The 14,150-nt window shown below is 36.0% G+C and overlaps 1 protein-coding gene across 1 annotated transcript in view; it reads left to right on the plus strand.

The window, feature by feature from the left end:
* Nucleotides 1–14,150, plus strand: part of B3GALT1 (beta-1,3-galactosyltransferase 1) — a 503,119-nt gene that overhangs the window by 314,457 nt on the left and 174,512 nt on the right. The gene's annotated exons all lie outside the window — the stretch shown is intronic.

Genomic DNA, 14,150 nt, shown 5'->3' on the forward strand with positions numbered 1-14,150 from the left:
GTTATGGGAGAAAATTATTTTTAGCTGGATAGAGGGTGGTTTCATTCTTTGAGAAAAGTTGGCAGATAGAAGCATGCTTACGGATAATTGGAGGAAGGTAGTTCAGCTGGGTACCTGTTTGGGATATTCAAATGAAGATGGGTGGGACAATGGAGTCTGCATATTTCAAAGCTCAAGACAGACATTGGGCTGGAGAGTAATCTGGGAAATTGTCAGCTTTGATCTTTGAAATCTCAGGACTGGCTGAGATCAACAGGGAAGAGTGTGCAGAGAGAAAGAAGAGAGAGCCCAGGGAAGAAACCGTGAAGGTCACTAATATGTAAGGAGTGGACTAGGGTGGGGAAGCCTGCCCAACAGCCTGAGAGCCAAATATCAATGCTGAAAGATGCAAACCAGCATGTGCCCACGGCAAGAAGGGAGCAGAGTTCATCTTGATGAGTTATGTAGTCATCTGCTACGAAAATGTTTAAGAAAGTCCATCTGCTTAGAATTTATATAAAATTTTTATCATTTAAATATTACCTGCAGTGTGAAAATATACATTAAATTTGGACAAATATCTTATAATTCACTTATCAAGAGTTATAACCAAGGAACACTATCAAGGTTTTTGAACCGTTCCTTAACCTTGGTGGTCAGGAGGTTTACCAATAAACAGCAATTTCAATTAATGTGGTATACTTTATATGACCATGTAGGAATAAGTAAGCATGTATTTTATTACTTTCAAGCTGATATAATTTCCTCAAGTAATTGATTAAAGTATATTGATGATCCATGTATACACTATCCTTCACCTGCACACAAACTTGATTCTCTTGTCTTAATATAAATCAGTGCACATCTGGGATCGCCAGGTAGAATTAGGAGACAGCTCATCCCCACCAATGTAAAGAGGAAATTTCTAACAGTAAGTGCTATCAAAAACCCAAAAGCTATACGGTGAAGTTTCGTGTTGTTCCCAGAAACTGGTAACTATTTGTTGAATTTGTATGATGTGCCTAGAACTATTTAAGGCTCTGGAGATAAGCTTGTGGACAAGAGTTTAAAAAAAAAAAAAAAAAAAAAAGACCCTGAACTTGTAAGGCTTCCATTCCAATTGAGGGAGATAGAATATAAATAAAATTAAAAATTTACAATATATAAGGAAAGCTAGCAAATAGTAATAAGTGCTATTGAATTAAAAAAAAAAAAGAGTGCTCTGATCATGCACACCATGTTAGATGCTAATAGTAACTTTCCTCCAGGAATGAATAAATTGATGATTTAGGAGAAAAGAAGTTTAGCTGTAAATGAAGTTTTGAGAAAGTAAGACAGAATTGGATATAGAACTGAAGTCGAGGGATTGGCCTTTTACACAAAAATCTCATCAAAGTTACAAAGGAAAGGAGAATAGATCATGCACATCTCTTTGCAACTCCACTGTCACAGGACCTGACATTAGTATTTATATGAGAAGAATCAGTGCATGGTACAAATCAAGGGTTTTATTTTTCATGGGCTAACATTTGCTAAACATTTACCCGCACATCACTGGCTAAGTGTATGAATAGGCTACTATATTTCCTCTTCTCAAGTTAAGGCATTCCTGCCTGCTATTTGCTTCTGTGAAATATGAAGCAAAGTTACCACAGAGAGGTATAGACACTTGAGGTATTTAAATAAAATCTGAATGGCTGCTGTTACTGGATGCTACGTAGATTCCTGTATCTGGTGGAAGTTTGAACTAGATGATCCTGGAAGGCCACCCACTCTATGAATATATGATAATATTGGGAAAATGTTGCTAAGGAGCAACAAATTCCAACTCACTTTTTAAACTTCGCAAATTTTCTCCCAGAGTTGTAGATATAAGACTCACTTGTCACTTTTCTTATTTTATTTCATTTTTATCACTACTATTCAATTGCTTGCTAAGCAATTTGAAAAATCTATAATTCTATGATTTAGAACTTGATTGCAATCTAGAAGAACAAAAGAACCAATCAGATATGGGGACAAGAGGTGTATCTAAATGGTTGATATTGTGGAACTGGTATAAGAATTTTAATTAGAAAAGTATCCTAGGCTAGTTCTGTGTGCTTTTTTGTTTATAATTTATTCTTTTAATATTTTAATTTTTGGCCATTGTCAACAGTTGTTCTTTGGCTCAAAGTTGCAATGCAAGTACTACAGGGTAGTTCAATATGGATAAGTAAATAGAACCCTTTTGGCAAGTGACGAGTCAGACAAAAATTTCAATACTGAAATCACACTAGATAAAACTATTGAAATTTTATCAAAATAAACCATATAGGAAACTTTAAAAATTGACACTATGCATATTAGAAATTTTCTTGTACCAATTGTGAAACATTTATTTTACTTCTTATTTCTTAAGCACTGTCTAGAAGACCTTGGTTCCTTAGACATTTGCACAATTGTGCAAGGGGGCTAAGGGGAGGAATGTAAAGCAAAATAATGTTTTCAGTGGGTTGTAGGGCCAGATGCAAATACTGGAAAGTGCACTTGTTCCAGAATTACGTCTTCTTGCTTTCCTTCCTGACTACGGTAAAGGCAGAGGATCGTTTCTGCAGAGAACATTATAACCACTCCAGGTGACAAATACTTCTATAGTCTGATGTAGATTGTGTATGTAAGGGCTTTTTTACAGGGAGACATGAGTGAGCTGATAACCCTCAGCTAAGTCTTTGGGCACTTTAGAGAGAGATGACCTCCTCCCTTCTTCCTACAGTGGACGAAAACATTCAGTCCTACCCTGGAACCATAGTCTCAGCTGCTCTTCCTTTTGAATAATGACTAATAGTGATGGTTTCTCAATTCCAGAAGTGAGAGGTACCCAATTCTAATTTTTATCCCAGTTTCAGAAAGTCTATCTTGCTCTGAGTCTGGTCTTTCCCAAGAAAGTTGTTTTTTGGAAAAAGCCCTTGGCATACCACTGTCCTCCATATCATTGGCCCATCTCCAGGTAGAAGCTCCTCTTATTTGTAAGACAAGTGACATTTCATAAACATAGCAGTGCTCTTCCACAGGGAAATTTGAAGTTGATGCAGCTTGTTTGAGAAGTGGATTTTGTTACTTGAGCATTTAGACCTTTCTCTTCTTGATGCAAACCCTGGAAGTTATTATAGGAAACTGCGTCTAATTGTTGTTTTGTTTTCTCTCTTACTTGTGTGGTACTCTACTTTATGGGAGTAATGGTAGGTACCATGGAGGGTACCTGGCCTGTCTCCAGTAGGTCAGAGAACAATGTTAACACAGTTCAGATACATTCAAGTGAGATTCAGTAGAAGGAACAAACTTGCCGTTCTTTACAATTCCAAAGGTATCTTGAGAATAGATTCTATTAGTGTGATTTGGCTTTTCTGGTCTCAGAAGCCAGAGTGCTTTCAATATTCTAATTGCTTGCATACTATTTCTAGAATAATTCATAAAGGTACTGTGAATTAATAGCTATGAAGAATCTTTCAAAATACAGTTTGTGAGAGTCTGGATCCTCTTTTTTACTGTGCATGTGACTTTCCCTGTGGCCAGAAGGTGTGGGCTATGCCTCTGTTAGCAGACTCAGCCTTATTTTATTACATAAAGGATACACGGATGATGACATTATCTTACCAGAAGATTTTTACATAACTGATGCATGACTGCTACCTGGCTGACAGTCAGTGACTGCATAACGCTTCGCACCGTCAGGTAAACTTTGTTTCAGGAAGGTTAAAAAGTGAAAATATGTACACCTAACATTGATGAAATAACATAATGAGGGAGAATTTCCTAGATTGCTCCATTCATTTACAGATTTGATAAATAGCCTTTGAAGAATTGTTCCTGATGGTTTGTCACTGCTAATGCAATTTGTAGCCTTCAGATGTGTGTTTGATCAACTGGAAGGAAAAGAATGGAGGGTAGGCTGTAATCTCTGGATTTTCTTCATCATGCAATGGAGCTTAAATTCTCAATGCAGAATGGACATTTACCATCATCACTGAGGCTACTAAAGAAATTAATTGAAAAAGTGGGAAAATATTCCTTTAAGTCAGGGAAGCAATGTTGTCACCCTCTTATCCCTCAATTACAATGTGCAAAATCTCACTGGTATTTTATTGAAGATGCTTTTATAGCTCTTTGTGTTTCATTAAACCCAAAACAATCTCTATAATATACTGTGGCAGGTGCTGAACTGCTGCTTGAGTTACTCTATGGAAAAGCCTCTTGTGGAGGCGCATTAACTCTCTCTAGCCTCAGGAGGACCAAGTTGTACAGTCTGATTTCTTCAAACCAACGGAGAGTTTTGTCTGCTTGGAATGCCATCCACCCCTTGATCAAGTGGTTCTAAGTTGTTCTTCTCCAGCAAGCCTTCTCACTGCTGCTGACATTTGGGACTATGTCAACAAGAGCTATCCAGTGATCTGTAAGATGTTCAGCAGAACTCTTAGCCACTAGGTGCTAGAAGTACCTTCTCTACAAAAGTAACAATCAAAAATATCTCCTGACATTGCCAAAGGACCCCTGGGGCACAGAATTGACCTGGCTGAGAACCATTGCTCTACAGTGCTCTTTTTTTAAGCTAGAGATACCCTGGAAGGATAAGGTCTGATATTTCCAGAATTGGTTCACACCCATATAATTATAATGATCAAATGTAAAACCAAAGGTTGAACTAGCCAGGAATTAAATAAAACCAGAAAAGCTGATGCTTTCAGCTTATAGATTCAAAATTGCAACATGAAGCTACACTATAAGATAATTTAGTGTCAAGGGTGGGTTTTAAGACAAGCAGGATGATGGCAAAGACATCTCCCCCTCTCACACAATTTCTGTGAGGGGAAAAAACAAAACTTTCAGATACGTGATAAAACAGCCAAAAGCACACCAACTCAGTGTTATTCATTGTAGACTGTTTTGATCCTATATATATTTTTAAGAGGCAGTAAAAAATTAAAAGTTTTTCATAAAGAATGAAGACAAAGAAAAATAACAAACTGTAGTATAATTCAAATTAAAATGTTATTATAATAACATTACTCCTACCCTAATTAGTGTTTTGCTCCCATCCACATGAAAATATTTGTCACCTAAGTGCATCCCCAAAAGTACATCTTTTTGTATATAAATGGCTTTATTCTTTAGTATTCTTTAGGAATTCAGTACTCACAGCCATGATTGCTTGTGATTTCTTTTTAAAACAACTGTCTTGGGCAGCCCGGGTGGCTCAGCAGTTTAGCACCGCCTTCAGCCCAGGGCCCAATCCTGGAGTCCTGGGATCGAGTCCCATGTCAGGCTCCCTGCAGGGAGCATGCTTCTCCCTCTGCCTGTGTCTCTGCCTCTTCTCTCTCTGTGTGTGTCTCTCATTAATAAATAAATAAATAAATAAATAAATAAATAAAATCTTTATAAAAAATAAAATAACTGTCTTAAAAATATGTCAAAACAAAAACTGCATTCATTTTGCACATATAGAAATAAATCTCCAAGAATTTGCCAAAGAAAAGTACTGATCCTGATGCCATAGTATGAAAAGCCAAGTATGTCAACACCTGCAACAATCAGGCACCAGCATGGAATAGCATCCTCTCTCATGTGAATTACTGCAATCGTTCATTTACTGGTCTCCTTGCTTTCTTCCATATTACCCCTTAAAGTTTATTCTCTCCACTATAATAGAGCAATCCTGTTAACTATCATTGAAATAATGAAATGTAAATCCTCTGTGCAAAGCACTTTGGGGTAAAAGCTAAGACCATAGAATGGTCTGCAAGGTCCCATCTCTCTGGTTTCATATTCTCTTCCTCTCCACCTTGGTCACTCCACTCCAGCTACATTGGCCTCCTCAGTGTTCTGAAATCACCAGATCTATCTTAGGCATTTTGTACCTGCTGGCTTTTTGCCTGCAGTGCTTTCCCACGGACTATTCATGCATGTTACATGCATCACTCCCTTATTTCCTTCAGGTCTGCTTTAATGTCACTTTTTCAGTGAGGTTTCTCGGACTATTTAAACTTGCTGTCTCATACCCTTCTCCGTCCCACTTCCCTTCTCCCTCTCCTCTTTTTTGATTTTTCCCCAGAGCATGTGTCTTTCTAATATATTAATTTCTTTTTGTTCTTGTTTGCATTCTCCACTCCTCCTGAGAACAAAAACAAAATTCAATGAAGGAAAATATTTTTACCATTTAATCTCCTACTATATCACAAAAGCCTGGTAAAAGTTGTTGATATATGTATGATTCTGAAATCTATATTACAAAAATAAGTAATCAATATGAAAATCAAAATTACTTTCAAAATATAAATTCAAAGACCATGAGGTCTCAAGATTTCTTGAGACTCAAGTTTTATTGAAGAATGGAGTTTCAAATTATATTTGATGTGGTCTGTTTTTAATCTTTATAACCTTACAAAACAGCAGTTAGTCATGGGAAGGAATAATTTATAATTCAAAGAATTTCTCATTATGAAATATGAAATATATTAGATGGTTTTTAAATCATCGTGTTTCCGAAGTGTTTCCGAAGTGGGTATAAATTTTTGTGGAGAATGCCAGTGATTAGATTATTATCACTTGAATCAGGTGAGGAAAAAGGGATGAATCTAAAATTTAATACTTTTAATATTTTATTTACTGAAAAACACACTATGAGAGGATAACTAATTTATTATTATAATCCAAAAGCAGGAAAAGATCAGTGTCCCAGCTCAAGCCATCCGGGAGGGATGAGAGAGGGTTGGCCTTTTTTATCTATTCAGACCTTCAGCTGATTGGAAGAGGGCCTCTCACTTTAGGGAGGCAATCTGCTTTATCCAGTCTACAGGTTAAAATGCTATTTTCCTCCAAAAATACCTTCACGGACACACCACAATAATGTTTGACCAAACCTCTGGGACACACTGTGGTTCAGTCAGTTAACACAAACTGTACTACCACATTGTGTTCCACATTTCTTTATAATTTCTTAAGTATTAAGGATTTTTTCTAATAATGACTTTAGAATAAAACTATACACATCTCCAATGCCTTCAAAAGAAAAAGAAATATGTTGTTTATTCTGTGAAAGAAATAAATATTTCAAAAAATTCTTGGGATAATGTCAAAAAGACATATTTTTAAACTCTCTACATGTTTCTCTGTTGAAAACCCTCCATTTAAAGAAGAATGCAAATTCCAAGGAGGTTTATGAGTGCATTTCTGTATCCTTATAAAAATGGTATAAATGTAACATTTCAAGGAGGGCTTCTATATTATTAAATGTCATTTTCACTTTTATACAGTGTTTCAAAAGAAATTTTACAAATTTCGGAACTACATTCTTGAAACAATGACAGTCAAATATATGGAAGAATGTAACAGCCCCCAAACAAACATATTCTCACCACTTTGATTTTCTCAGAACTACACAAAGCTCAGCTTCTCTACAAGCATATACTTTTCCGTGTTCTATTTGTTCAACTGAGAGTTCTTTTCATGAATTTCCTTGGTGTTGGAGTCACTGTAAGCTGCTTTAACTCAGTTAGCCCTCCAGAGAAAACTAAGTCTTAGTCTCTTCTCTGTATTGCTCAGTAATACACTCAGCCATCAGAGTGGGAAAAGAGACACTGTGACTTGACACTGAAGCAAGAGTCAATATATATGTGGCAGTGTTCAAAATACTTATTTTTTTTTTTATTTTTTTTTATTTTTTTTTTTTTTTAGTGTTCAAAATACTTAACAGCTAGTAAGTCCTAGGTACCAACCAATCAGAACACATGCCATAAATGTCACTGAGTGGATGTGCCTGAAGTTCCCAGTGGAATTTTGAAAGCTGTTGGCACATAAAGAAACCAATGATATCTACTCATCTAATCATGCCTATACAAATGTCACACTTTCTTTGGTATGTCCTCACATGCTTACATTTCAAACTCTAATTTATAGGTCCTAAAACTTACTGAGGATATAATAGTCTAAAAATGGTGTTGATATTATTGATGAATTTATAATGGAAATTGATATTTTATAATTTTCCAAACTAAATAATACATCTGAAAATTTTTAACCTAAAATTTCTCAGGAAGCTTTGTCAAAAGACAAATAGATACTATTGAGAATGGGCTAGGAGTGTGTGTATATGTATATGTGTGTGTGCATGTGTAGAGGTGTCTGGTCGGTGGGGGTTCTACTAAGGGTACGCAATAAAAGTAGCCCGGCCCTCAGAAGCATAACAGTTAGCTGTTGGGAAATACACATACATAATTATAAAACTAGATCAAATATGGTGATTCCTGTAAAGAGACATGGGAGGATGTCTGGAGCATCTAGGGGAAAAAGATCCTTTATAATGGAAGACTTCAGAATATGCTTCATGGACTAGGTGATGGCTTAGAGTATGAGAGGGCAAGAGGAAAATGAATGAAAAAGTAGGTTTTCAATTATCTTGTTATGACCCATAAATGGTAAAATAAGGCACTGTATTTTAATGAGGGGTACAAAGAAAATTAAAAGATAGAAAAAGTACTATCACAGGCAGAAAATAATTAGATCCTAAAGTAAGAGGAACTGATACTAATTCTTATGGGAGATGAGAGTAATACTTGTAGATTCTGTGATCCTGAGAAAGTGTAACTGCTGTTAATCAGATAACATTCTGTAGTCCTTCCCATTTACTCCCAATAATCCCAGCACTTAGGGATACTCTTGAACCAGATTAGCTCCTTGCATATTATCTTGCTCATAATGAATAAATATTTTGAAAATACCAATTTATAAAACCAAGAGAAAAATCCTTGGGGTCTAACATTTTTTCAAGATACCAAATTGTCTAATTAGAATTCTAAATAGTTACAAGAATTATCTACTTCAGAATTATCTAGATAGATATTTAGAATATAATTAGGATATAATTAGATATTATGATCTAGTTAGCTATCTGGGAAGGACTTTTGGGGTGAACCCTTTCTAAGGACCTCTGAATAATCAGAAATGTGTCCCCCTTACTATACTGCTGAACAAAAATTAAAAAGTAATGACTGATTATTGTAACATTTGCTTTGCGTGATTAATCCTAATAGGTAAATTAGAAGTCAGTATTAACTAGTCCTGAATTAAGCTTTGCTGTTCTATCTATTCATGGAAATTATTGTTTTAATTAAAGATACAGCTGCAGTAAATAGCAATAAGTGGTCCCAGGATCTATGTGAACTACCAATTACCAGGATTTAGTATATATTAGATACAGCTAATATTGGTGTTAAAAGAGGAAAGAAATTTACATTCATAGGGCCTCTAGAACTGTGAATCAAATATTTCTACTTGTTAAGATGGTGCCTGCCAACAAGCTGTTCAGAAATACCCATTAGAGTTATAAAGCAAGAATTTATCTTAGTTTATGAGTGGAAAGTTAATGAGTAGAAAGCATAGTTTCTTTCTCTCCCTCTCCCTTCCTTCTATCCCATTATAGATACCATCTTTTATTTTCTTTGCAAAAAAAATTTAATAAATGTTTCAATTTATTTTGTGTAAGCAAAAGATTAATACTTAAAAATGTACTTATAATATAAAATGATTAATGAGCATGGGGCCACATCTGGACTAAAAAATATTTTGATGCAGTCTCTGGAGAAGCTTTTTTCAAGTAATAACTAGCACATGAAGTAACCAAATAGTCCATGGTGAGTTCAATTTTTTCAGAGTATGTAAACTCAGGTCGACTCGAAAGAATCTACAACATGTTGCTTTGGACATATGTAAATGATATGCTGACAAGTGCATTATTGATAAATTGACACAAGTTGATGAAAATATTAGGCCAAAGAGATGAAAGAACAGAGAGGAAAATCAAGATTTCTGTTTTTTAAGGAACAGCAGTATTTTAGAAGAATGTGTATTTTGACTATTTTTCCATGCTGGGAAATGTGATATATAATGACTAGTTGCATTTTTGTTATTGTATGTGTACAAAATATATTTTGTACAAATTATAAAGAACCATTTGCCTCAAATACAAAAAGCCCGAGTTATAATGTATCACTTCCTGAATTACTTCTCACTGCATATCAAGACAAGCAGCTAGCATGGAGCTGATGCTGGAAGTGTATTTTCCCAAATTACACATAAACAATAACCTCAAAAATCTTACCCAGGACCATGGTGTGGACCTGCCAGTTGAATCCCCTGCACGTTGATGGCTGGGGCCCAGCGTGGCACACATACAAGGGTCTTCTTGGTTTTGGAGTGCTTTATCATCTTCCACTTTCCACAGCATGTGAATAAAAGTGGCCTCCGCTTGGAAAAGTTAAAGTCAAATCAAGAAATGAAATTGATTCCCTATCCACTATAGAATAGGAGAAACCGAGTGGTTTGGAAGTGCTTTTGTGTTACCTTGACACATTGACTCTCAACCCAGTCATACTCCAAGCTCCATTTTTATAGCAGATATTTTATGAGACATCTTTATTTGCCTCAAAGAAATTTCAATATAAGCTATCTGCACAGACTATCTCAAAGAAACAAATACGATGCCCTAGATTTAAAGGAAAAATATATAAATGCCCTGAAGCACAACTTCAGTAGGTGACATAATGAAGTAATCAAACACTTGCATCTGCCCCGGGGTAGACCCACCATGGGCTCCTGGTGAATGTGGCAGCTACAAAGGCTGACTGATCAGGTGAGTAGATCAGAAACTCAAATGCCAAGAGCAGTGTTACTGCTTTGTGATGTTATTTTCCAAAACAGTGAACAACTCCTGGCAAATAAAAAAACCTGAACAGGATACAGTCTCTCCTTCATACATGCGGTAGTTCCATTCCTGATAAATTCAGTATATATTAAAACCATACCAAAATACTATGTGTTTTACCTTTTGTAAAAGTGTCAGGTTACAGGCTTCTGCAGTTATACTCAAGTGTTTTACTTTCTTGCATATATGAAAGCCTTGGAGGATGAGCAACTACTCTGTACATCGCAGCATGTCTAGCATCCGTAGGCCTCCACCCACTAAATGCCAGCAGCACCTCGTTTTCATGGCAACCAAAAGCATCTGCAAAGATTTCCAGAACACCACCCCCACCCCCCTGCCAATGAGTGGTACCAGTGGTGTGGAGAGCTATGCCTGGCTTTCATCATGGCACGTGATCATTCATCACTCCGGCCCGCCCCAATCCTAGGAGAGCCTCAACTCTGCCCATAGTGAGTTCCTGTCTATCAGAATAATTCCTAACAAGTCCAACATGCATAGTAGTGAAAAAAATTTTATCCCCAAACTCTTTATAAGTTCTCACAACTATATGAAGAAAAAGAAGAAAAAGTACTGATAGTGAAGGGCTTGTTTATAAGGTGAATATAAGAGGGCTCTCGGTACTATAGGTGCTGAGTTTTGGGGGAAATCCCTTGTCTGATTTTTTTGTATCCTCCTCCCCAGCTTCCATCAATTAATATTTATAAAATGTTTAGAACAGTTTCTGTTACGTTGTGCGATGTAATCTTTGCTAAATAACTAAAGAAGTATTCCCAAAGTTATTCCAAAATTCAGATCCAATCATATTTCTTCCTTGATCAGAAGCTTCAGTGGATCTTGTTGTTAAAATTCAAATAATTTAAAAATAATAATAATAATAATAATAATAATAATAATAAATAAATAAAATTCAAAATTTTTTTAAGGAGCAGATCATCTCCTGAAATAAAAATCTTCGGTGAAAACACAATGTATGAAAGACAGAAAAGCAGTTCTGCTCGGGTTAGAACTAGGGAAGGGCCAGGCACTGCGTCCAGGCACCCAGCTCATAACCGCAATCAGATGATCTGAGATGTTTCCTTCACACCGCGAGGTAATCAGCCTCTCCAGTCTCTGTGTCCCCACCCCACTCTGTTCAGCCACTCATCACAGGTTTCCTAACGGCAGCTAACACTGGCTGATGGCTCGCAGTGTACCAGGGGCTTTTCTGATCCCTTTCCTGTTTTAACACAACTCTTCCTCATTATAACCTGATAATAGAGAGAGTAATCATGCATCCATTTTACAGATGAGAAAACTGAGGCCCCTTCCGAAGAACTAGACAACTTTTCCAGGGTTGTTTGCGACCAGGAAGTGGAAACACCACAGTCAGAATTTAGGAAGTCAGCTTGATCAGATTACCACACCTTATTTATTTTTCTTACATTTGCTGTCTTCTACGCCAGCAGCTCCCTGAAGCATCAGTCACATCTTACTTTGTCCTCTTATACCTAGCATTCAATAAACCTCAAAATATGCTGTTGAAAGAATCAAAATGAGGTTTTTTTCCACGTGAGAGACTTTAACGCAAAAATTCATGAAATGTTTATTGGCCTTCCTAGAACAATTTCTCTTTTCCCTGCTTTCATTACTTTCTTATAAATGGATAAGACTAACAGTGTTAGACCACAGTGCAGTAGCATGCAGCTCAAATGGTAGTAGAAAGTGAAAATATTTAAATAACTCAATTAATAGATTTATAATTGTTTCTGAACAAACTTTATGTTAATACATTAAACACCCTTACTAAATAAGGAATGTATTTCATGTAATATGTAGTTTTTGTGTTGCTATCTTAAATGTTTTTTTTTTTCCTTTCCTAAAATAAGGAATTGGGGCACCTGGGTGGCCCAGTCCATTAATCATCCAAGTCTTTATCTCAACTCAGTTCTCCATCTCAGGGTTTTGAGTTCAAGCCCTGCTTTGGCTCCATGCTAGGCATGGAGACTACTTAAAAAAAAATTTTTTTAATTTTTTAAGTAGAATAAGGAATCAGTATGTTTCTTTTGGGGGAGGGGATCTCTATATCTTTTTGAAAACTTTTTTATTGAGATATAACTGACATGTAGCATTATATTAGTTTCAAGTATACAATGTACTGATTCAATATACGTATATACTGTGAAATGATCAGGATAGATGTTAAACCTGGTTAACACCCTTCATATTTAGTTACAATTTTCTTTCTCATGATTGAGAACTTTTAAGATCTACTCTCTTAACAATTTTCAAATATACAGCATAGCATTGTTAACTATAGTCACCATGCTGTACATTAAAGTCCCATGACTTATTTATAAGTAGAAGTTTGTGCCTACTGAACACTTTCACTCATAGGAATTCATAAAAATATATTTATAGGGGTATATATTCATAGGAATAATTGAATTCTTATTTTTCCAAATACTCATTTTTAAATTTTTTTATCAGTTTCATTTTAAACATTTCCAACCTTTTTGTACTTATTCTTCTTACTTAGCCACTTACTCATTTACATTCCTTCTTCCCAACCTGTCTTCTTAAATGAGGCCTATGTAGATTTTTTTTTAAGATTTTACTTATTTTAGAGAAAGAGTGGGAGTGGGAGGGGCAGAAGAAGGAGAGAGAGGATCTCAAGAGGATGCTCAGCATGGAGCCCAACACAGGGCTGGATCCCAGGACTCTGAGATCATGACCTAAGCCAAAACTGAGAGTTGGACCCTTAACCAACTCAGCCACCCAGGTGCCCCACCTTTGTAGAATTCTTTAAGAATTTTACAGATCTTGAGATTTCAGATCTTCCAGTAGTTCCAACTATGGGTCCTGGGCTCCAGCACCTGCTGGCTCTGCCTTTTACTAGCTGGATGACACTGAACAAAGTTCCCTATCATCTCTGAGCACCCGTTTTCTCACCTATAAAACTGGATTATAATTGTCCTTAGCTCAAGATCTTTAAAATGCTTAACTCAATGAGTGGCTCATACAGAATGCTCAGTAAATGTTAGTTATTTTTAACTTTCATATTTATTTTGAGGGAAGAGGCTGTATTTTAAAAGTATCTCAACTTTCTATCAGACTGAGTATCCTTTATCACTTCCCTTGTGGCAAGTAGCATATATTTCTTTTTTAGTCTCCTTTTACTGATAGAATGTATTTGCTGAGATTTGTCTGCTAATTCATAAACATATGAGTTCCTTCTACTTAATAAACCATATCAATGTCTAAATTACTTTTTTTTTCTCTGTTCCTTGGTGAAACCTTGGACCTGGCATTTTCTAAATGCTAATTGCTTTCTTTTCTCACTCTGGTAATTCATCCCAATAAATTCTTTAAATGAAGGATTAGTTTTACCTAAATATTTTGTGAATGAGAAATAGCATGTAAAAAGCTAAGCCTTTTTTCGATGCAAGGAACAGGTTTA

The sequence above is a fragment of the Canis lupus genome, chromosome 36 (genome assembly GCF_003254725.2).
Source record: "Canis lupus dingo isolate Sandy chromosome 36, ASM325472v2, whole genome shotgun sequence".
Classification (NCBI taxonomy): domain Eukaryota; kingdom Metazoa; phylum Chordata; class Mammalia; order Carnivora; family Canidae; genus Canis; species Canis lupus.